Here is a 27,297-nt window from a genome sequence, read left to right on the forward strand (position 1 = left end):
ACATAAAGTTTGATAGTGTAAACAGAGCTTTTAAGCAGACAGAGCGTTCCTCCCAGTACAAGTCATACGACCAGTTTGAGATTCAAAATCCAAACTAGCTGCTTCCATTTTAATCTGCCTCTGTTTTCATGATAAAGTTGTCAACAATAGATTTCTCCACCGTGACGCATACACTTTATATCTCATTATAGTTATTATATAGTTTACATTGTAATCGATATGCTTGAATATAAGAATATTGTAATGTTATTTCTGGTTACTGTATATAATGATTTTTATCAATACAACAGCTGCCAATTAAACTTTTAATTGCATCATAAAACTATCAATTTGAATATACTTATAGAGCCTAACCATCATTATTAATCTCGATGTGAGATACAGTGGTATACAGGTTTTCATTGGTTACCTTGCTTCTTCTAATCTTCTTAGCTATTTCACCGTGATGTTGAGTATCAAGTAGTCACGTAGGTGAACGATTTATATAGTAAAATACTCTTTTAGGTTAAATAGCTTAGGAGGAATAGACATAAACCCATTTACAAACATGTGTGTGCAAACATCTGGACAAACACGTTATCTTTAATGGTCATTTGTAATGTAAATTCTCTTTAAAATATTTTGATGTATCAATCAGAAATGAAATTATTCTGAAAAATGTGCATAAATTAGGGTATTTATATTTCTAAACTCAACATGACCTACATTTTGATTATTTATTTTTAACTGCCTGGTAATTTTAGGAAAGATAAATAAAAAATTTAAATAGCCTATAAGTGTACGTTATAGCATTGTATAAACATAGATATCGAGCACACCAGCAGTAAAGTCAATTGATACCAAGTATCCGTCAATGACGGCCATGTGTCTTCAAAAGAAGACCGCTACAAGAACAGTAACAGTAGCATCTAACTTCAAACCTAATAATTATACAACATTCGCTAAGAAACTTATACATTTAACAAAAGGTTGCAAATCACTATAGTTATTGAAAGGCATACAAACACAGATTACCTGAATAATTGAAACCTGTTGTTGTTGAATGTCCATATATATTTTACTTTTAATAATTTGTTATATAATCTTTTTGTTTTCTCTCAAATATGTTGTTAACTCTAAATCTCGAGGTTAAAGTGTCCTTTCCAAAAAATTATAATAAAATGTAAGTACCTCACTCCCTTGCAATTTAAAAACACTTCTAAATGCTATTTATTGTGCCATAGATTAAACAAAAAAATGTTAAACTTCGCTGACAGAAAACTATGCCACGACATGGATGATTGAACACAGTGAACGTACTGATATCAAGACGCCGATTCCCACTGAGATATTCGACTTGCACCTGAACGCTTCTAAAAACAAACGTTGCGAAGATCCTGTGTAAACATTTTCATAACAATATGTTTATTTTCTATTCGCGTGGTAAAATGTTACAATATCAGAAGTGTAACGCTCTGACCTGAATATTTCTGTATGCAACAGTTCTACCATGATTCGATTCAATTCAATCTTTTATTTCGGAAACTCTGGTCCATAGAAAATAAACATACTGGGAGGGAACGCTAGTAGACCAAATCCAGTACCGTTTTGATTTCGATAATTCGGGAAATTTCCTCTTGTACAAAACATTATCAGTGACTGAGTATACAATAGGCCTATGGCGTGCTATCAACTCACGATACTATTCCATCTGACTTAACTCCATTATAATTATTTGTGATAATTTAATAACTTGTCAATGTTTCTGGCCATTTTACACAGATAAGAAAGAGCGGTAACGGTAATATTTCTTATGACCATTTACACAAACGCGGAACTGACGGGCGGTTAGGCGGAAACCCGCTCATGATAGATACTGGTGGAAAAGCTCGGCGTGGTGTTCCGCTTACTGTTACCGCCCGTCTGTGTAAATTGGCCTTGATATTAGTTTTATTCGTAAAACATGAACTCTATAGATTCATATTTATCTAATCGAATACACCATGTGTTATAAAATTTCAGAAATAAAGCACACATTACAAATTGCCTCTTTTTCACGAAATGGCAACACGTCCTCTCCAACACCTGCTTGATGCCCGTATGTACTTTTTCTTAACGGTAAAACTCATGTTATTTGAGCTGTCAACGAACATAAATTGAAACAGTTAACTCGGTAATGGCGGTGTTTCTAAAGATACAAAATTAAATAATATACACTTTACAATTTAAAATTATCAAAGGTTCAACTGAGGGTATGGCACCACGGGTGTACTCTTGCTGTGATTGCTTTGAGTTTATATATTAAAATGGAATGTTGTGAACTCAATTATTTAATAACAGTCATGATATCATGTAAATAAGCACTAAAGAGTATTTTGTGTAGGCGACAAGCACTTATATGCATTCCATAAAAATTTCATTTTTGTTATGAGTTGTTTACAAAGACGATATGTCATCTATTTAAATCATAACTTGCATGTGACGTATATTTTGTCTTGACTTTACCTTCTTGTTACTGTTATACTGAGTTACTCAAACCTAAATATAAGTAGTAATAAGATATGACTTTGTACTCACTGTTTGTAATACAGTTAAAGACACTAGACCTGCAACTTTTGACGTTTTGTAAAAACATAGGCCTATATAACTTTAAAAACATTAAACCAGGTCATTTCTTGTCTTAAATGTGCGTTCTAAGGTTAATTATGATAAAAAGAGAAAACAATGCACTACCTAAGTAGCTCGCGTCGAAAGTTTTCTCGTAGACGTTTCTAGTTTTGTAGGCCTAGCTGGTAAAGAATGGTAACATACGAACATCGTACACTAGTTATAGGCATAGCCTGAAGTTGTCGTTGCTGAATTAATTGTCTTTCCTTTTTTTGGAAGAATCCGTTAATACAAATAGGGGAAGACATGGTATTTTCGCTAAAAAAGTTACGGTTCTTATATTATTTGTTTACCCTTTCAGAAAAGACGAAAACAAATATCGCAATAGGTCCATATTGTATTTATTTTAAATTAGGTAAAAAAACGTAGGTCTAGTGTCTTTAAGCATTAAATGCATGGCATCTGGGATTAACAAAATTGTTTAAGAATCTAATCAACTGTAACTGTGTTAGAACTATTTTTCGACAGCGGAAGAACACCGATTAGTGGTGCTACATATTTGATTGTAAACAAACCGGACAACCATTTAAGTAAGCATCGAGTTATTGGCAACCAGGACAATACAGTGAATCCTTCTTGTAGCAAAATGCATTTATTTCATTTCGTCAGCAGTAACAGTTTTGTTCAAGTGAGTATTTTTTTATCATTATTCCATCAGGTTTGATTGGCCTACACATTTTTAATCCATAAGAAAGTGGTATTCAAGAAAATAACACCAAACAATCTAGGCTACCATTGCGTCCATGTTGATAAGGTAAGATCATGGTGAGCCTGGCGGTTAGTTTAAACACATCCGTGGAGAGCGTGCGAGTGCGGTGCTGCAACAAAACTCTATGTATTAAATTGTATCTAAACATGTACAGTAGTACTAAAATATTCAAATATTAGGCATCTGTCTTTGTCACGTGGTGGATACATTTAACCGTACAATTCTGTAGATAAAGGGATATGCTTTCACTGTTTTTTTCACTCTTAAGCTCTGTCTACACTATCAAACTTTATGTGGCACAAATGTGTGATGTGCCCAAATAAGGCATTGATATGCCCAAACATGGTAGTAGTGATATGACATCACCATGTCCACATATAGACACATCACATTTTTTTGTCACATAAAGTTTGATAGTGTAGACGTGTCTTTACATTACGTACATTTGAATCAAGAACACTGTTTTATTTATATAGAATTTAAAAAATGAAAATAATTACATTTTATAAAAACTCCTACATCAAAGTGTATGATTGTATTATGATTTGCGAAACAAGAGTAATATAATTATAATAATCAACAATAAAAGTACAACAGTCGATTGATCGCTTTATTCGTCTTAATTAAATGTTATTCCTTAGAACAACAAAAGATAAATCTTTCTATAATCTACTTCAAATCTAGGCCTATAAAATTGATGAACTACGGTAAATGATGAATTTCCGATCTGCGGAGTCGAATAGTCTTCCAATACGTCGCCGATGGCGGTAGTCGCAAGGTATATGGCAACTGTTCTTTTTAAAGTAGGTCATCTTAAAGTGAACAATAATAATAATGCTATTGTTTAATCATACAGGTGATAATGTTAATAACTGTTTCTTACATGTGGATATGTAGGCTACGCATCAAAGGTCTTTAGAACATTCAGCGTTCATTGTACTATTACTATCAATTCATGATAATGTATTTATCCAGCAGCCGATATTTTGTCCTACTATGTGTTCTAAGAACATGTACTTTTAATTGTTTTATGTGTCACGATCATCGTTTGTTTAACAAGGCCTACACATGTTTATTTTTCACAATAAATCAACAGGGCGATGATGATGGCTTAATTTGTTTTTCGTGGAAGCTTTTATCGATTTCTACGAAAAACATTTCCTTTTCTATTATTATATTTTAATGATATACATGACACTCTAATTTGTGTTTCGTTGAAGCTTTTATCGGTTCCAACATGTCTTTTCCTTTATTAAATGATTTAATGATATAGGCCTACATGACACGAATTAGGACGACTTTAGATAACAACTGTTCGGACACACTTAAAAACAAATGCGAACAAAATAATTAAAATGATCACTTTCTTCTTTGCTACTACTAATACAAAATAGTTATAATGAATCTAAAGCTTGGTTCTCACTAGGATGTAACGCAAAAATGAAAGCGAAAACGCAAGTAACTGACCAATCACAAGCGATGAATCATCAGAACTGTCGCTTGTGATTGGTCAACTATGTTGCGTTGCGCGTACGCCCACGGTAATTATGGGCTTTCGGTAATTGTGAGTTTTTTCGAGCCGAAACAACCAAGCTTAACTAAACTGGATTGTTTTAATTTTATCCAGAACACGAAGTATGGCATTATTTTGCTATACTGCCCTCTCCTTTCCTGTTTTTGATAGTGTGTCATAGTTACACAATGTTGGTCAGTGCGTTGATTGTAAAGGCAATGACCAAACTCAATCCAAAACCCGTAATCAAGTTAATGTAGGCCTAACACGAGAAATGATTAAATAATCAAATTCAATTAGTAACAGTGCACCTATACATAATATGATATGTGTACTAATTAACCAGCTGGGCGCCAAGAGTTCACAAAGTTCACCTAGAAACTATACTTAGATCATCATCATTACATTCATCATCGGTACCACTTTCATTATCATCATCGTTATCACTTCTGTAATCATCATCATTATCACTTCCGTAATCATCATCATTATCACTTCCGTAATCATCATCATTATCACCTCTTCAATTCATCATCATCACTTCCGTCATCACGATATTCACAATCGCCATTTCCATTATCATCATCATCATCATCATCATCATCATCATCATCATCATCATCATCATTATCGTCATCATCATCATTATTATCGTCATCATCATCATCATTATTATCGTCATCATCATCATCATCATCATCATCATTATCATCATCATCATCATCATCATCACCATTATTATCATTATCATCATCATCACTTTCATCATCCAATATATTTAATAGTGTGCTTGTTACTTGTATTGATATTGATTCATTTTACGATAGTTTAAATGTATTTAATGGTACATTTGTTAATTCTCTGTAAAGTTGTAATATTAGTTTATGTTTTTGTTTCAAATGTGAATATATTGTATATATTATAGTTCATTATAGATACAACTTGTTCGGTTTTCATCGTTGTCAACTCAATAAAATAAATAAATTAATTATCGTCGTCGTCATCATAATCGTCATCATATCATCGTTGTCGTTGTCGTCGTCGTCGTCAGCAGCGTCGTCGTCATCATTCATCATCTTGTAAGAAGCAATAAACACTATATGAAGCTATTTCGGGCATTCGATGAATCTTGTTGATGCTAAGTTTTACTTAATTCTAAGTCGATTTGACAGTATCACTGTACTTTATCAACCAATTTATAGCGGCATTATCGTTAAGTGATTTATAAATGATCGATTTAGGCTATTCCTCGCTTATCCGAATAGCTCATCGTTGTTATAATGTTTATGCTAAGCTGTGCCATAAATTGTTTTTGAATTTTCAGCGTACACAAGTGTTTATGAATCAGAACATAGAATCTACAAAACCTTTTAGTTTCAAAAGCAAATTAACTAAAGCAATTGTTTAAGCTCGTTTGTTTGTGTTCCCGCACATTTTCAGATTAGAGACTACAATTTTGGAAATCGTAAAACATCTTACGAGAAAGTAGCATTTGATTGACGTTCGGTTTGTAGAAGACAGCTGAAAAGACAGCTAATGTAATAATCAAGCGAATAATGTTTCTAAAACCGATTGTAGAAAATGCGTTATTTCCTTTCTTAATCCAGAAATATGTCGCCCGAAAAGAACGGGTATTTGGCCATCGATCGATGGAGTTTTGCCGGGATATTTGCTTGAAAAGATCACATAACAGACCATTTGTTTATTCTATAGCAAAAAATCGCTGCGTTCGCAACAAATCAATATGGCAGAAATAGTATTAGTTTAAACAATCTCTATTTGCACCATAGTCTGTTTGACCGATGAACTGATGTGGGTAAGTTTACAGCGCATTATATATTATTTCTGAAAAAATGATGACGATACAGCGCGTGTTCAAACTGAGATGAATTTCAATCCACCGCGCGTATGTGGAAATTGTAGACTTGCTCCCAAGTCTGTATTTCTTGTCTTTTTTATGTTAGTCCACCAGTCAACGTTCCGATTTTTGTCTGGAGTTTACAAGCTCAAGTAGTATACGTATGAAACGCCATGTGCAAACATATTTATCTTTTTACAAATATTAAGTCAAAACTCCGTCTGGAACCCAGATTAGTGGATATTGATGCAGACCACCGCCAGTAATTCTCTCTCCGCATTCATCTCCTCCTATTCCTCTTCACCTACACATCTCTCACTCTAAGCCTGATATAGCTTTTATTCCGTTTTTTAATTGAATGGTTGAAAGTTTTTATTTTCGGGTGAGTGTTATATAGGATAATTACGTTATGTTAATTAATTGTGCAAGTGAGTGGACATTTGAATGTGGTTCCTCATGCATGCATTCTCAGAGTCAGTTTTGAATCCTGATCCAGGCTACACGTCTCAAGTACGTCTGTCCGCCTTGGTCGTCTCAAATCGAAAACTCCTTATTGAAAACCTGATACTTATTAAATAAAGAATATTTAAACATATACTATGCTAATACCAACTTAACTTAATTCTGACACAATGAGCACACAAACGTCATATAGGAGAATGTTGGAGAACAATTTATAATTAGTTTTGTTAGGCAGGCGTCGGGTAGGCTACGTATCAAGATTCAATTGAACATTAGAGGCAAAACTGAATAATAAAATAATTCGATACATTCATAAAGTTCATATTTAACTTAATTCCACATGGCATAGCCACAGATAAATCGATTTCTTTCTATTTTGACGTTGTGACTGAAAAATAATTAGTAATTTGGGTCGGTGTAATCAAAGCTAATTACGTAATTATAACGAGAATTCGATCATATACCGCCAATAAAACTCACCGTACTGGAGAGATCACTAACCAAATTAAATGAACACAATAATCAGACCGATATGCATGCTGTTACCATGGTTTTATATCAACCTTTGCACTATTTTGATTTGAAATAGGCCTACAGTTAAATACGGTATCTATTTTTGTGTGTGTGGTAGAAGGTGGATCATATTGTAATGGTTCTGCATCATCATTATCATTATCATCATCATCATCATCGTCATCATCGTCATCATCGTCATCGTCGTCATCGTCGTCATCGTCGTCGTCGTCGTCGTCATCGTCATCATTGCCATCATCATCATCATCATCGTCGTCCGATCATCGTCATCATCGTCATCATCATCGTCATCATCATCATCGTCATCATCGTCATCATCATCATCATCATCATCATCATTATCATCATCATCTTCATCATCATTCTCCTTATCATCATCACTATCTTGTCACAATCTTTGGTTTCATCTTCATCGTTTTCAACCTTACTATAGTCTTATTTATCACTATTGTTTTATCCTTTCGTTTCGCGTCCTCATCGTTCTTGTTTGCCACCATCCGGGTCATCATCGCCGGGACCATAAAGATAGGCCTAAATATCGTTGTCATTACTACCGTCTTATATTTATTCTTCGTATACAAGATCTTCATTTCAATCTAATCCAAAATCACAAAAGGATCGACAGTGTTGTTCAAAATAAAGTATAAATCGTGTGACCTTTACTCTTTGCATTACACGTCATTAGTTGACCTTTACCATTTTTGTGTACACGTTTTTGTTCAGAAATTGCTGTTTTAGTGTTGCTTAAGGTTCTGACGTAATCCGAATTTCGTAATTGTTTAACGGCTTTCTGAAGTTGTAACTACAGTTCCGCCCTCAATACAATAGAACTGTCTATATTTAATAGGATTACGTCGTGATATTTTTGAAACACATTTGGCTATAACTGTAACAGAATTCGACCATTTTCGGAGATAATGAAATTGGTTTGATAAGCATTAAGTTCATTTTAGGCTATTCTGTGTTTGAAGGTGAGCTTCAAGTGGTCAATAATAGATGATAAAATGGATAAATACACGTTTCGTCGAGTGTCGCGTTGATTTATACACGTCACCGGTAAGATGCTTAAATTAAGAGTAAAATTTATGTGTATAAAACCATTATAATGCTGTATTGTGTAAAACAATTTTGTCCAAGTTATTAATAAAGTATATTTATGCTATATACATTAGATTTATTAGTATTAGCGTTAATATTCATCAGAGTTATTGTTAATAGTTTAATTGTTTTCAATAACAATGTTCTTCCTTTCTTCCTCAACATATTTTTTATTAATTTATATAATTCTTTTATTCTTCTTCATTTGCAATATTGTAACATTATCCGGGCAGCCGACTTTACCACTAATATAGAAATTCGTAAGCTTCTTTTGCTTCTATTTCCGATCCCTGAAACAGTAAAACTCATTGTAAATATGTGCTTTCTTTTCTTAAACTGTTTCAAATAAATGTTGATGAAATCTGAAATCTTATAATTGGAAGTGAAGGATGTTTTGTATTGTTATTGTTGTTGTCATCGTCACTGTTGATGATATTATTGTTATTATATGTATCACTACATACGTCACGTGTGCATCTTCTATGTTTAGATATCACTCTTCTTATGTTACGTCTAATTGCCAATATACCCTCCCTTGGTACATCTTATATAGTTGACTTGGAGCGATAATGATCGTACGAAATATAGGCCACAGGATTGAAATAGACAAGAACCGGCGTTAACAAACGCCACTAGTACCAGGCGACAAAAGTAATAAGCATTCCCTTCACACCATTGATAGGTTTAAAAAAAGTAACTGTCGCCTGATGAAATGTAAATGAACGGAATATCTAATAGCAACACTTGCATTTATCCATGGTTTAAAACGGACTAAAAGCTATCTCAGGTTTAAAAGTGAGATGGGTGGGTGGAGAGGTATTACGGTAAAATAGTGAAGAACCGTTTCACCATCAGCAAACATTGACGGTATATGACAGATAGCCATATTCTTCTGTAAATATTTTAACTATACATGGGCTTAAAGAACTCAAATCCGTATCAATTGCCCGTTCTATTCAGTCGTATCGACACAAAAATCAAAACATTTCATCAGGAAAAAGTGAAATTACAATCACTCTTCCCTGGTTTCATTAATGTTTTGATTAATGGGAAGAATTGATTGATGTTTTCGATTTAACTATAAATTAAATACCACATCGCTAATCAAAATGTATTACAGTATTATGCTTTATTGATGGACTCGGAATGAGGGATTTTTTTTCTCAGATCAATAATCTCGTGAAAAAAATGTTATTTCCAGACTTTCCATATGAAATACAAAAACGTATAAGCAGTCATCATAATATAATAATAAAATATAATTGAAAGGAATACAATAAACCAATCGTATGCGGTACTTCTACATTGAAGTGTAAATTAATATCTGTAAAAGAAAGTTGCTTGGGGATTTGGCTCTCGACTGCCAATTTTGCAGGTCGTCCCGAGAAGTAGGCCTACATTCAGTCATTCTCTCTCCACATCCCCCTCCTTACCTGTGTAGCGTGTTTATAGCTACATGTTGTTTTCCTCCACTCGTTTAGCAGTCAACATGTCACTATTATGTTCAGTCAGCGTTTAGCGTTGCGTGCATACGGATTTTACCGTGGCGGAAAAAGCTTCACACATACAGACTACATGTTCCACACATGGTAAATTAAACACGTTTAGAACCTAAACGTGTCTTTATATTGCTCCACATGTTTAACAATCAACACGTCACTGATATGTTGAGTTGAGTACAGACTACATGTTTAGAATGTGTTTAGAGCCTAAACATGTTTCATATCTAAACACGTTTAAGGCTAAATGTCTGGAAAAAGTGTACAAAATACATATATATATAATAATATAATCTAAACACTATTTTTACAGTGTAATTAAATAAACAATGATGAACGAATATGAAATTGTTATAAAATAATTTATTATTAAATTTTCACTGTGCCGTTGATATAGCGCCACTATCGAAAGTATCGCTGCAAATTGCTTGAAACAGTGACATTATAGTTTCACAATTACAGACCGTACGATTTAGCAGGGGTCCAATCTTGTACGCTGTTATTGTCACTTGGTTAGGCATTGACCAATGACAGCCCGTCTAGAGATGACGTCAATATTAATGTAACGTTAACACAAAATGCGGTACGAGGTTTGCGAATGCAATAAGCAAAAAGCATTCGTTACTATCCGTTGGGAGACAGCGGATGCGCTCGCGAAAAGCAGATTCTTCGCCACAGAGAATATTAGATAATTTTTTTTGCAATCATATCGTGTTTATTTCCAGGGTAGCAACAAATATTATATACTACTTCTTTTAGGATCGTGATATATTTGCCATCTGTACCTGTTTCATCCAAGTATCAAGTAACAGGTGGGTTACCGTTTAATTTTATAATATTTTAACTTTGTTTATACGATACGATAATCTATAGTATCGTTATTTCTGTTAGGTGTTGCAATAAGTCTGCAGAAAACATACATGATGATAATATAATATCTTAAGTTCAAAGAGGTCGGATTTAATATAAACTGTAATAAACTATATATTAATTTTACTTTGTTATTGTCACGATAATTTTATTTATCAAAGTATCATCTATCGGGATTTGTATTATAACATGTGATATTTCTAGCGATGCATTTATTTATGTTGCAATGGATATGATTATGTACACGGCCGTAATTTTGTGATATAATACAATTTCAGTGTTCTTCGTTTATAACCTAAGGGCATTTATTCTCTCGGGGATTTCTGAAATAGAAGCTGTTACATTTTACTTTTTTGTGAAACGTAAAGTTTCCGATAATAAAGTATAAACTTTCTTGATTTGTCTTCGTTAAATCGCAAGAAAGCAGCAGGATTTTTAGTTGAGAGCACACGACGGCCGCACTGGAGATATAATGGCACGTTTGTTGTACGCGCGCGCTGAAACACTGATAAAAACTGCTAGGTTTTTATTCGCGCGCGCTGAAATACTGATAAAAATGTCACGACTTTATTACACGCGCACTGAAAACTGCATGGTTTTTTATACGCGTGCTCTGAACACTGGTTTTTAACATGTTGGAGTTTTAATATTTATTTTTTTTAAATCATTTTCAAAAAGATCCAAAAGCATTTTAATAAATCAATATAGTATCAAAAGACACAGTACCGTACAATAACCATAACTAGGCCTATATTATATGCTGCATTCTTAGCGGCCTAATTGCCCATGAACAACATTTGTCAGACAGTAGCGGAATTTACCATACTCATTGAAAATATAAAATATATTAGGAATATCATATTACTTGATCATCTAATATCATTATGCTTTTTATGAGATAATAATGCATTATCCAGGTGTTATGTTCCTCTGTTTGTAATAAATAATTATGATTGTATAGCTCGTCGCATATATCGGCATGTCTGGATATGTACAATATAATATTAGAAGAAAATCGGATAGCGCAGCATGGTCTAAGCATCTTGCGCTCATGGAGAAATTATTAGCAGTACGAGAGTTCGCTTACTCTACGGTCCTGTTTTATAGCTTGCAAAATTAAACTATTTTACATTAACTCACATCTTCTTGTAACGAAATTGATGCGTGAGTTTTATTTGAACGTGTCCTTTGTCGGTACTCGAGTCTTGATAATTCATATAGTAGTAAACAAACGTAGAATCTAATATAATACGTCTCAGATAACAGAAACAGCTTCATTTTAACCAATCTAAGTAATCTGTGATTCATCTATCTACTTTAATTTGATCGTCGCAATTAGTGGTTAGTGGTTCACTAGATTTAATACTAAGATTTAAATTGCCTTAAAATTAAACTAAACTATTAAAGACATAAATTGAACCACCAAGTTTGGAATTTGGAATTTATTTAATTAGGCCAGAATCACTTCGTATTTATTTCTAAATCTTGGTACCCACTGGAACGCAACGGAAGGACGTAACGCAACGCAAAGACGTAACGCAACGCAAAGACGTAACGCAACGGAAGGACGTAACGCAACGCAAAGACGTAACGCAACGCAAAGACGTAACGCAACGGAAGGACGTAACGCAACGCAAAGACGTAACGCAACGCAAAGTGATTTGACCAATCTCAAGCGATGGATTATTCGAACAATCGCGTGTGATTGGTCAACTCGCTTGCGTGGCGTCTACGTCCTTGCGTTACGTACTAGTAGTTTTATACATTTCTCTAGATTTCTAGCTAGGAAGGTTAAAGGTTACGTTCTCTTGTTACAACTGCAAACTCTGGAGATTTACCGCTACAACATTATTTATTATTAGTGATACATAATATACACATTATTTCATATAAAAAGAAAACTGCGTATGTTATTCAAATATTTATACCATATTAATATTTATCACATTATGTTACATACCAGTTATGATACCAGCATATTTTACCCATAAGCCATCATTTATCCCATTGTGACTGTACTTATACCTAAATGTGACTGTACTTATACCCAAATGTGACTGTTTAAACCAAGGAGTAAATAAAATATAAGAAGAAAATAACTTGTTCAAAATGTTCAAACGAATTTTGTTTCTAACGTAAAAAAACCCGTAAAATAATAACGTTGCATATATGTCTATTGTTTTTTTAAATTAAATTACCACACAAGGAACGAACACAACAATGTATGCAGTAAATTCTGCATTTTGATTGGATCATAGTTTGTGATTTATGGTTGATGAAGGGAGTTGATTGGCCAATGTGTGGTTGACAACTACGAAGCAAGTGATTGGTAAATTTGTTTTCGTTGAGTGTAGTAATACTGATTCAGCTGGCACACAATAAAATGAGCAATATCATAACCATGCTCTGAACATTTTCAGCATAAACAAATATCCAGGTTGAAAAACGTCTTTTTTTTGCCAAAGCAATCGAACGTTTCCCCAACGTTCCATTTCCGCGTATTATGTAATGTAGAGATAACATGTGCTGTACGTTTAGTGTAGCTTTATTTTTTTTGTACTGAATGTATTTATTTTTTAACTACATTGAACTGTGTCACTTTAAAGAATAATGTAAATAAGTGAGTAGTAGAACGTGGAAAGCCATCTGAGATTCCTCAGTAATAAAACGTTTAATAGCACAAGATTCTATCTTTAGTATCTTTTGATGGCTTAATAGAATTAAATAGTTTGATATCTTCACATTGTATGTGCTTTTTGATTGGTTGTTACGCAACAACATCGTTACTTTCGTATTTGTTACGGGGCGCCGTTTGGAACATTTTTCATGTTGTCAAGATAATGGCATTTTGTAGTGACAAACGACATTTTCTCGACAAAATAACACTCTGTTACAACATCTTTAAATGATACTTATCAAACACACAATGTTCATTTCTGCACTAAACTACAGACTATTATTATTTATTATTGTTTTAAGACCTCATTTATTTATTTTTTTTGTTCTTTATACTGGGTGACCTTTTCAGTAAAAACTGTTCTCCCAGAGGGCCCATAACTGTTTAATTGGCAAATATTAAGTTATCCTTTTAGAAAAGATATTTACAACATACAAAAAACTGAATTATTTGTCTTCGTAAAAGACAAAAACAAATGTCGGTTCTCAGCAAATCCGATTAAAAAGATATATATACATACACGGGCTAAAAAAATGACAAAAAGTGTAAAAGTATAAACAGTAACACTAAGTTACGGTGTATTTGTATATTTTTACTCATTCGAATGAAATATAGCAAAACGTACACGCAATCGAATGTGATGTGTCATGAGACAACTCCATTGTAATATATATGTACACTGAGTATAAAATTGGAATTCATTTGTTAAAAATACCTTTTAAAACGTTGCAATGAAATGTAACGCATTATCAATCAGTATAAATTAATAGATTATTTTAGAGACATTTTACAACGCCAAGAAACCTGCTGTGAATACTGTTGCGACAATGTTGTAAATCACGTAAGATTATGAACTACACACGACGCAAAACATAAAAGTAAATGAATGGCACGCAGCAATATTTAAGCACTCGTGTCAAACCGACTGTTGTTCAAACATACTATAATGCCTCGTTTTTCTGCTCCAAAAGCGTCAAATCGTAAAACTGGTTTTCTAGGACGATAAATAGTACACTGTTTTTTTCTACAGAAAACAAAATGAATTAAATCAGTTTTCATTCAAAAACTGTAACAATTATATATTGTATTCGATGAAAATAATATTTTCCAAAATCCAATAAAATTATGTCATTGTCAATAACAAACATCATTAACATAGTTAGGTTTTTTCCTGTATAAAAAAACTATACTTTTCGTTGTCGTTGTCTATTATAAATATACCTATATATATATTACATTACTTTCTATATCCAGAATATCCAGAAACCAAATACTTTTAATTAAATAAACATTTTAAATAAATCAACATTTATTGTTATATAGTCATTAGTAAAAAAGCCCTACACCATAACATAATACATTATCAATTTATCATACATTATACATAAGTGATTACTGCAAGTACCTAGACTCTAGTTTGACAAAAAAATGTGATGTGTTCCCAAATATGGTAGTGATATGCTCAAATATGGTAGTGATATGCTCAAATATGGTAGTGATATGACATCATCATGTCCATATGTGGGCACATCACATTTTGTTATGAAATGCAATTTGATAGTGTAGACAGAGCTTTAGGCCTACTACCATGGCATAGTTCTTTTAAATTAACTAAAACCATACTGTATTTCTTTGACAATACATTGTTGTATGCTTTGTTCCACGTTTTAAATACGTTTAACCAGGCCTGACGGCCACACAGCTGCTGAAAGAAGTTACAACAACAATTTGATTACTATCAATATTCATTAGAGGCCTGATTACTAATTTCATTATCGATTAGTTTCCATCTACCTGAACACTGTGAATACCTGTTGTCTAAAAAACATCAAGACATTAGCGATTGTTATTGTAAAGCATCGTGCATCCCATTAAAATAGAGTCCTCTGTTTTCACTCTAGAACACCCGAGGCTTTAAAAAGAACATTTTGAAAACATTAAAATCTGCACATTTACTAATTTGATTTCCAAAAAAAAAGTTCTAAACGATACAATAACTAAGGACTATGTAATTATATAACGTTTGAATCTGGTTTTGTTTGATAACTAAATATATATGAAACATTCTAAATATCTTTATGTCACCGATTCTTCATATTTTATCTTAATTTTGTTGCGTCATAGTGCTGCACTAAGCTATGGAGAAATGTATTATCATGTGACACTGCATACATTCAGCAATGTTCTTATGCTACTATAAAGCTCTATTAAACTAGTTTGACAAAAAAGTGTGATGTGCCCAAACATGGTAGTGATATGCCAAAATATGGTAGTGATCTGACATCATCATGTCCATATGAGCACATCACATTTTTTTGTCGAACTAGTTTGATAGTGTTTGACAGAGCTTTATGATAACATTTTCCTAATATACACTAGGAGAATCCGCTTATTTCACCGATTAGAATCCAGATTTAATACATGACAAAAAGCTTTAACTAAATAGTATGAAATTAATATTGTTTTTTTGTAAATGATAGTTCTTTACTACACGTTAATATGGTTATCATTGTTAAAACCAGGGAAGAGTGAAATTACACATTAATTTCACTCTTTCCTGTTATAACTAAAAAAAAATATTATGATTGATTGAATAAAGTTCACAAGATGTAAACGCCATAAGAAAGTACGAACTCAAGGTACATTCATTCATGTTTGCCGTTTATTGAAGATTTCGTTAAATTCGTTTTTTTTTTTCAATTATTAACAAATCGGCGCCGTCGTCGGTGAATGTACTTATACCTTTAGAGATAATATAACATATGACATGATTAAAACTAATTAATATCTGTCAGATCACACAATATACGGCTGGAATGGCACTTTTACAAGTATACTTTTAGCATATTACACTAATCACATTCATTAACGTAACGGCTGCTGCTATGAACATTGTCAATTTTGAAATTTATATCATAATTATTCCATCTTTTAAAAAGTTATTGAACAACGTCATTAACGCTTTTAAACGAGAAATCTGGGAATTGAAAAGTAATATCACAAATGATAGGTGATGGATGTCAAGGATTATGTCATAATAATCTTTGATTTTTTAAAATGCCAATATTTTATGATTACTAAATTTCTAAAAATATATATAACCCTCCATGGCGGTCGTTTCATTATCCAACATTTTCACGGGTTTAATGTACAGCTTATAATTCATACAAACTGTTATAGTAATATCCAGTAATATTTTAACGTGTTAATTCAGTTTATACGATTCGCACATAAAATACAGCTTGGATGTTGATGCACAGTGATGAACAATACATCCCCCGAAGAGAACGTGTTCAACGGAGCACTTAAATTAATTAATATCAGCACCCTATGTTTTTTAAGTATGTTGATATTGGAAATCAAAGTGTACATATTTCCACATGGCGGTAATTAATGAGTGAATCATGCACTCGAAAATCAATAATTTCTAAGCGAGGTTGATGGTTAAAAGGTAAAACAAATGTCACGGGTAGGATGTAAAACGTGGAACTATATCATTTTTGACGTACTTTGTAATTATTCATACCGTTCCGATTCATGATTTATTGTGATTTTTCTGAAGTTAGAAGTTAGTAAACATAATGGAGTTTGGGACGACCTTATTATTAACAGTATTGATTTTCTCCAAATTGTCAATGAATAAATGCCGCCTTTCCAACACACTGCAGGGTGACTCCATAACTATTTTGTGCTGTTCTAATCCAGTATACCAATTGCTTGGGAAACTTTGTCATGCCACCTCACACCGTTTCTTTTATCCATTCAGTGACATCTTGTTCTGCAATCTGTCCGCCGTGCCCAAGATCATTTCTTTAATGTTAATACTTTCATTGCATCAGTAAAATTCTTCTGGTTTTCAGACAGTGTTTGGGCCCCACGACATTAAAAAAAGAATAGGACATACTGTAAGCACTTCATTTTTCAATTGTTAGTCCCTCGACGTTCCTGGATCGGCCACTTCCAAACATACAGTACGTTATGTTTTATTAGACTTCCCCCAAGTCTGTAGTTATTTCGAGGCTTTTCGATGTTTATCTGAAATACAAGTTTACAAGCTCAAGTAGTAAACGTATGAAACGCCAATATATTTATCTTTTAATTAATATTAAGTCAAAACTCCTTCTGGAACCCATACTAGTTATGTTCTTTGCCATGGCCCGTTAAGGGTTTTTTCCTTGTAAACACACAATTGAATTTTACTTTTCCTTATGTCATTTGCTTAACCGAAACCACCTCTGCGACATTATAGTGATTATGTTAGTTATACTTACCATAAGTAGGCCTCTTTATTTTACCCGTTGTGTTTGAAGGATAAATTAAAATACTAATGAACTTGCGACACGGTTTAAAATAAGTAATGACTTTAAGCTGTTATTGTGTAATGTTCATATTTCATTACCGTTTAATTTCGATGGTTTGTTGTTTATATTGATTATAATGGTTAAAGCTTTCAGTGTTAAGTCAGTTACACCTGCTACTCATCATCACTGTGCCCAGAAAATAAAAATTCGTTTATTTTTATTCCTTTATTTTATACGATGTCAACTGGATGTGTTTCGGTAATGAATAATTTGTGTTTAATTGGCATTATTAATGATGTATACCTTTTTAAAAGTGTTTAAATGAAAATATGTTAATAGGATGTATTGTTAATTATTCAGTGTATTGCACATACATATCGATTTTATCCTGACATTCAGTGTCATCTGAATGAACAGTATATTAAGTTGCAGTGTAGGCCTATTTCATTATTGAATTATGTGCGCATACATAAAGAAAGCTTTCTTTAATACTACGTTTAATACTACAAAATAAGTATACAGCTCTGTCTATACTATCTATTTATGTGACAAAAAATGTGTTGTGCCCATATAGACATGATGATGTCATATCACTATCATATTTGGACATACACTACCATATTTAGGCACTTTTTTTTGTCAAACTAGTTTGATAGTGTAGACAGAGTTTTAGAGTGTGCATTGTAACCGGTTAAATTTTACATTAGACGTTACAGTATAGGGCATCCCTGGACAGAGGACAGCTATTTTAGGAGATACTTTCCCGTGAAGCGAACGATGGGAAACATCGCTATTGCATATGTACACTTTGTTGGGTTACGAAACTGCCCCTTTATGTACATTATAGGCCAAAAGTCAATTTACACAGAGGAGCGGTAACAGTAATAAAAATATGGAATCTCTGTTATTATATTCTTTATGACCATTTACGGGTTCCGGTCAGGATACTACGTGGGACAAGCTACGCGGTTTTCCGCTTACCGTTACCGCTCGTCTGTATACACTGGCCTTAAGATTCACAGAAAAAAGACAATGTGTAATTATCTCATTAGACAAAAACAATATTATCCGTTAAAGGGGTTTAGTTGATTCTGTAAAGACCAGACCTTTTGGAAGATAACATGTGTTATTTTTTTTACTAAATCATTTAATGACACTCCATCGTTAAGTAGGCCTAATTCTGAAGCGTGTCTATACACCATGTACAGTTTATTATAATCGTCAATCGATCTCTTTCGAGTGGACATTTGTTTGAAATTCTGTTTATTCACTGCTTATATTTCAAATGCAGACCTATATTATGTGATGTCCTTTTGTAAAACGTGTTAGTAAAATTAATACCTCTCGGATATCGTGTACGATAAAACGCCACTTGTTCGTTTTACCGCAGAAAAAAGTCGTGCGTGTGACGTAGAATAAAGTTTAAAACGAATTAACAAATGGATGCTGTGTTGTATTGGTATTGTACATCAAAACCAAATGAGCACAAAACGTTTTTAAACTGACCATTCAATTACATAATATAATGTGTTAGCACATAGCAACTTAATATAGTTACCATTCTTATCAAAATGTTTAACAAATTGCTAATGATTAAAAATACCAATTTGCAAAGATACAATTCGTCATCATTAATGTTTGCTTCTGGCATATTTCCATTACATTTTCAAGGGTAATCATTTGCACGTGAACTGTGTCGGTAATGTTGACCTGTTTTTGTTTCTGTTTGTGATCCACGTTACGCCCTCTATATGTCGTAAACATTTACGCGCTACTAACGGCAAGCAATCAATTGTTTTGCGCTCAATTTAAATGTATGTTTTTAACACGCGTTACGTCTGCTTAAACTTCGAGTGTAAGGAAAGTATGTTTCTAAACGTAAAGAACAGTAATTATTCTGCTTTAATATTCTTTCTTCACCTTAACCTTGAGTCTTATTATCTATTTCAATTGAATTGATCATTATTCCTTCCTCTCTTGATCTTCTGACTCTGACACGTGACATACATAATATTGTGTTTGCAGATGTTATCATAGAGGGACTATTGCTTTTTTTTTCATAAACATAACTCGTGCTGTAAAAAACTCCACTAATTTGAAAAAACAAATAAGAACCATTTATTTTGTTTAGGCTAATGTTTTCCAGTCCCTTACTTTTTGTCGTTTACGTGCGTATTCATCAAACTCGTGTGTGAATGCTAATTTTTGTAAGTGGCTCTTACTGCTATGTACGTTATGCTCTAGGCACTGCCACTATGTACATGTTTTGTAGTAGTGAGTAGATTCATTATTTGTCTTCATCACATTTATTTCGGCATCAATCTTTTCTTATTTTGTTGACGTAGTAAGTTATTTATTCTTATTGGAGTGTTCAAAATTTATTATCAAGGAAAGAATTGTGTGGGCCTATATGCCATTCTTAAGTATAGAATGATCATGTATAGATACAGTAATTGTACTTTGTGTTACAGTATGTCTGAAGGCTTTGTTTTTTTAAATGTTTTTTTAAATTGTATATATAGGCCTATATCATGATACACCAGCCCATGTTTAACTAATCCCAGCTTTACAATAGAAGCGAGCCTATTCACTACAAGTAATATTTCTATTTAAGGTTCCTCCACTTTATTTAAGTTATTAGTAAAGTGAAATAAAATGACATTTATGAACTATGTTGCGGTTCTCCTATAGGCTCTTGCTTCGAATATTATTGTTTATATGTTGACTAAAGAATACATTATTAATGTTATTTTAAGAAAATTAAAATAACTTATAATTCTATTTTGGTTAATTGTGTTTATTTGAAAAGATAATGAGTGGAACCTAGTTACCAAATCGACGTATTTGGAATTCGATATGATTTTTCTAGCCAGTAATCTAGAAAAGAGCATTTGCGTCTGAAGAAATCAAATAAAAAGCAATTACTAACCTAGTAATCTTGTTCTTAATCCAGAAAGGTGAGTTCTTGTTAACATCACTAAGAGGAGACCGAAATACAAACAAATCTCTAATCCGATTTCAGAAGATATAATCATATCAGTGAACACACACTCATATATTGACATACTAACCTGCTTTATTGTTACATAGAAATTATTTAATATTATATTTTTTTCGTTTCGTTTTTAGTTTACATGCAATATCCGGACATTTAATGACGTCACAATCAAAACTATAAATATCTTTTCTGACGAAGTCTCCCTGACCAGTTATATGGACATTTTGAATACAAACACAAGTATAATTAATTATCATTACATAAATGTTTAAAAAAGGCGTGAGTAACAACTCATTTCGATGGGCTTGATGTAAAGATACCGTATCGTGTGTGTTAACTGTTAAATAATTAGTTGTAAATAGTTTCACCCACTAAATCATAAAAAATAAAATCATACTTAGAATAGGCCAATTTATAGTTTTTATGAAGTTATTCACTTCTATAGACAAAATAAACAGACCAAAAACCATTGTCTGGCTTTAAATTACAGTTTTTTCAGGTAAATAATTGTTTTTAGCGATTCAATTTTTGGTCAAAGTGAATAACTATATGTGAAATTAAAAATGGCATATTCAACAACAAAAATGTAAAAAATTATTCAGGGGGGACAAAATGTCTTTGAAGAACATCACTATTATCGTCGAATAAACTGTGATTTCTCAATTGTAATTCACTTAGTGTACGGGACTGTTGAAATATACTTTATTATAAAGAAAACTACCGTACAGAATTATTTAACACAGTAGGCCTAAAACATGATATTTCTAATTGATGTAAAGTATTCATAATGTAATGATCACGTAACTGTTTAAAACATTAATTAAAACCACTAACTGTGACAAATGCCTTGCCTCGAGATGATCATGAACTTGTCAAAATGCGTTGAACATTGCTATTAATGTCAATAATTATTAATGCTAAAAAGAATGCATTTCATCTCGAAGGAGACATTTTAAACTTTGTGTATAATTGTTGGCGAAATTGACTCGTTAGGGTGAATATCACAAGTCATCGTAATGCGTAAAAGAAATCATTATTGAGCAATTTTTCTCCTTTTAATTTCATTTCAATTAACCATTTACGGCTACAGTGTAAATCACAGTTTGTGTGTTTGAATAGCATTCATTTGCAATTTCAATCTTACGGCAATAAAAACATTAATGTATTTAACATAGTCTAATCGGTTCAAGATATTTTACAATCTGAGAGTCACATGTATTCGACTTGACCCTTCCTTTAAAGATGCATTGATTAAATGAAGATTAATTAAATCAGACTTTGAATAGGTTATGTTGTAGTTTTAATAAAGTTAATCCGTTCCATAGAAGAAAAAATGAAAAAAAATCCACTTATTAAACGACAAAATAAGTGGTTAAATTCAACCAAAAATCCATTGGATGGCAGCCAATTTGAATATATCTTTTCTTTAAATTACAGTTTTTTCAGGTAAATATATTTGATTTTGATATAATTTTTGGTCAAAGTGAATAACTATTATGTGACATTAAAATGGTATATTCAACAAAAATAATTAATTATTTTTTCAGTGAATAATACATCTTTAATGTGTATTGTAACATATTATATTTAAAATTCAGTTTTTAAATCCAGTGCAAACAGTTTGCTATTTATACTAAATCCATATTAATTACGCGGAGCTTAAACACACTTGGATACCGTATACCTGTTCAGTTACAAGTTCAGTTTAAAGTTCACCAGATTGCCGGATCAATCAACGCCCAATCAAGTAATAATGTGTCAATGTGTTTTAACATTTTACGCGGACTTATCTCTCTTAGCACATTCGTAATAAATCTACTTGAACTGACTGAGAGAGAATAAATATAATTAAGTCTCATTCAATCATCGATACACTTATAGGCAATTCATTAATCTTTATTCTTTCGTCAGTTTGCAATTTACAAGATGATTATCAATGGATTGTCAATTTTTAACCGACAGTAATAACTCTCGGCCGTCTAGATCCTGATAAAGAAAAATCGGTGTATTAAACCTTGTTTATACCAATTTCAATTCGTTTAAGAGATAAAGTGTATAAATCTTAATAAGTTAAAAAAAACATTGTGGTAATTTATAATAGAAAGTTTAATTAGAGATGTAATAATATTAATTACAGTATTCAGATTAATCAACAGAAGTAAGTAGTATTGTAGTGGAGCTGTAGATTGGTGGTTAACGTGCTGCCTTAAAATCCTGAGGTCCAGGGTTCAATCCTGACCTAGTGCCAGTGTTGTAACTCACGACTTTTTCAACTCCACTCCTTAAGCGTCAGATGAGACTATATATAAGCACGATAAATTATTAAATAGTGTATCCATCCTGTAATTGGCGAGTTACTTGCTGTTAGTGGTTGTGTATACAACTTTTTAAAGTTGTATACACAACCACTTAAAAGTATTAACGAAAATATAACCATACTTAGGTAACAAAACGAATGACGTACCGAAGAAACCTCCCGGCGTCTGGTATCAAGTTGGACCTACAGTACTTAAGTAAACAAACAAACTATGATTAATATTTGTTTGAATATTTGGAAATGTATCAATATATTTATATATTCAAATCTATTCTTGATATTATGTGTTTAGTTCCACAACACAATAAAGGTTACGTACTTTAAGGAAAATCAGTTAAAAATAGGGATATTTTTTTTTCCAAATTGACTACATTTTATATCCAAATCATCCTTACCTCATTAAAGATTTACTTTGTGTACTAAATTAAGAAAGAATAATACAAGATACAAGTCTACTTTATTGTCAACATTTTACAATTTTGAGATAATATGTAATACAAAGTGATAAATATTTAAATAAATGAATACAAGTTACGTTACGTTTGATGATATTTAGCTTCCTGAACATGTAATATAAAAACCCGATATATTATGGTATAGAACCGCATTTTCCCTTTCATGGACTTCCTAAATAATAATATTTATTTAAAGTATTATATCAAAAAAAGTATTATATCAAGCTAATAATTCAATTCACACATGTTCCCCCACTTTTTTTTGACAAGAATCAGTACTATAGTTTCTTCCTCCACCAAGCTGAAGCTAAAATGTTCTGATTTCTGTTCAACAGGACTGACTTACAAGAGAATTTACTTGATAGAACCCGATAGCTAGGCCTACTAATTTAGATCCTACGCTAAGTTTACCTTGAATTAATACACACGCTCTGATTATATTATTTCGTCTATGTTGCACTCGAAATCGTTTGCAAAAACCACTTTTAAATATTGACTCTCAATATTTTCAAGGACTACTTATTGAAGCACCAGCAGCCTGACCCTAGTTCACCATTTTATTATTATTAAATTGTGGAGTGTTTTCAAGTAACTGTAATTAAATTACCTGAATCTGTAAATAAATTAAATTTACAAGAACACATCTTTATGATTAGCTAAAATAACTCTTCCTCATTCCAAATGTAAGTTTTTTATTTTTTTTGTATATAATGTTTTTATCTCGAGCACCGAGATCAGGAGGAAGTGAACACGACTATAGGCCTATAGAAAACTATAAGAAATGCGTTACATGCCTGTGTATAACCTCAGCTAATTTGTAATTATTAAGATACTGTAATTTTTTTTGGTCAGAATTTTTCAAACATTTTATTTTACTTTCTCCAGTATTTTAACTAAGTTCAATGTTGGTGGCGCTATTTGCAAACTCTTTCGTATTGAACAGTTATTATTTCTGGTAAATTTGATTTACGAATGAATGTATTTTTTGTTTAATATTATGTGAACTTTGATAATAATAATATAGGTAGGCCTATAGTTTGTTTTTGCTGCGTGACGTATGTGGATTTAATATAATTATTATAATAGAATAATCCAATATCTACCGGGGCAGAACTCCATTAACGAATATCCTCAGCACAGACAGAGCGATTAATCCCAAAAGTGATATATCAACTTATATGACAAAACGTTGTTTTGCTAGTATTGGGAATCTAAATCGATAGCCTTAACATTAATGTAAGTCGAGTAAATCATGTTCTGTCGTAGCTAAATCATCAATAACATTTCTATGGCAATTAATCTACGCTGGCTTACACATAGAATCAAATTATTAATCATTTAATGTAAGGTGTTAATGCTAGATTTTCCATAATTCTATTTGCATCATGAGATTGTAGGATGATGGTGTAATTATAGTAATAATATGGTACCAATCGTCCAACATAAGGAAGAGTGTGGCTACCCTGGTTAAAACACGTTTGCTTTTCATTTCAAAGTACTTTTTTGTTTTATAACCACATTATAATGTTTACTTTTTAGTTGGTCATACGTCTAATTGCTTGCTTTTTAGTTGGTCATACGTCTAATTGCTTGCTTTTTAGTTGGTCATACGTCTAATTGCTTGCTTATTAGTTGGTCATACGTCTAATTGCTTGCTTTTTTAGTTGGTCATACGTCTAATTCCTTGCTTTTTAGTTTACCATACGTCAACTTAATTCCTTGCATAATTATCTTCGTCGAAATCTGGCCTAACAAAAATTTCCCACAAAAGTTAATAATATAATAGGTACAGTACACTGTAATATTCTAAAAGGTTAGAAACTGCTATTAGTGTCAGTACAATTTAGATTTTAAAGAAATGGTTTAAAGTATAATCAAAAGCATAATTGTGAGTACTTATTATTATTAGTACTATTATTAGTATGATTCAGTGAGTTACATTTTCCGACATGGAAATATCTCATTTTCTCTAATATCGATTCGAAGTCTGCTCTTGAATAAAACGCCAGCATCAACGACGCAAGAGGTATAGTAGTTAGTCTTGCATTATTACCCCCATAAATAGTTAGAATACAAATTACTCGATACCTGGTACACTTCTTATATCGTAATACTCTACGGAAATTATGCTATATTATTATTATTCATGACCTAGCTGTTATAACTTTCTAGAACCGAAGGTCATACGTGTTTCACATTCTGTATGTAAAACCGTGTTTAGGATGTGTTTTTATCCTGAGCAATTCTTTATACGGTTTTATCACATTTTTTTGTCACAAAGTTTGATAGTGTAGACAAAGCTTAAGATTAGGTAATCCTTCCAATTCTGAAACGCTTAGTTTGATAAGATTCTTATCAAGTTTCTAGCAGATATACATTTACAAGATGAAACTCAGGATAAACCTTTAAAGAAGTTCAAATAACATTTATTAAATAAGCTTGTTTTTATTATCATCATCTTCGTCTAAAATTAGCATAGACGTATCTAAATTCTGCATACGCAAATTTAAACCTTAAAAATACTTTTTACATCAGCAAGAATTAAAGTGTTTTGGTAGTCAACGTCAGTGAATCAAAAATAGCTCGTAATTTTCACGCGTATCTTAATCACGTGCTCACTAATTGTCGCATGGAGTTTAAATATAAGCGTATAATGCACATTACCAGTCTTAATAATATAAAACTCCCAGTACATTAAACAATTGTGCAGTCTGAGGTAAGCCTAATAGTGTCTTTCGACTCGCAATTAGTTTTTTCCAGGCAGAAAATATTTTATATACGTAGCAACTGCAATACACGGAATCGGATGGATTAAGGGACCATGCGCATTATATAAATGGAACTTAACGGAGAACTTACTGTCCGTTTAATGAGGTGAAGTATCTTAGCTATGAATTCACGTTTGATAAACATCGAATCTATTGACATAAAAAAAGAAATAATGGATTTATGTTGATGAAGACAATTTATCAGCAGACGATGTAAAAGAAGGCATGCTAAATTGTTTTCAAAATATTATATTTAGAAGATTTACTATAATAAAACAATAATTAACAATTTAAAACCTGAACATAAAATATGTTTAAATTAGTAAATACAGTCATTAATAACTAGGTTTCCTAATGTGGCATAGTGACGATTGCTTCTTACCAGTTTTTTTTTCATGGCTGGCGTTTTATAGATATTGAACTTACTAATTTACCACGTCTATAACGATGTCTATTTATAAACAAAAACAGAGAGATTAGACATAATCATCGCGATGTACCGTACTGATGATCTTCTAACTAGCCGCCAAAACGAGCTGACGATGATTGGCCAGAAGTTCGATGAACCAGATCAACAGTGACGATTCCTGAT

General features: G+C 32.3%; 1 protein-coding gene across 3 annotated transcripts in view; it reads left to right on the top strand.

Moving 5' to 3' along the window:
* The first annotated feature begins 3,187 nt into the window (after nt 1-3,187).
* The window catches only part of LOC144848501 (neuropeptides capa receptor-like), a 33,960-nt gene continuing 9,850 nt past the window's right edge, over nt 3,188-27,297 (top strand). Inside the window, exons 1-4 of one of the 3 annotated variants that reach the window (XM_078705283.1) lie at nt 3,188-3,274; nt 4,040-4,158; nt 11,079-11,131; nt 21,297-21,405. The gene's annotated coding sequence lies outside the window, so the exon portion shown is untranslated. The remainder of the gene's footprint in view (nt 3,275-4,039; nt 4,159-11,078; nt 11,132-21,296; nt 21,406-27,297) is intronic. The other 2 variants (XM_078705299.1, XM_078705290.1) reach the window with 2 other exon arrangements.

Source organism: Antedon bifida, chromosome 1 (genome assembly GCF_963402885.1).
Source record: "Antedon bifida chromosome 1, ecAntBifi1.1, whole genome shotgun sequence".
Classification (NCBI taxonomy): Eukaryota; Metazoa; Echinodermata; class Crinoidea; order Comatulida; family Antedonidae; genus Antedon; species Antedon bifida.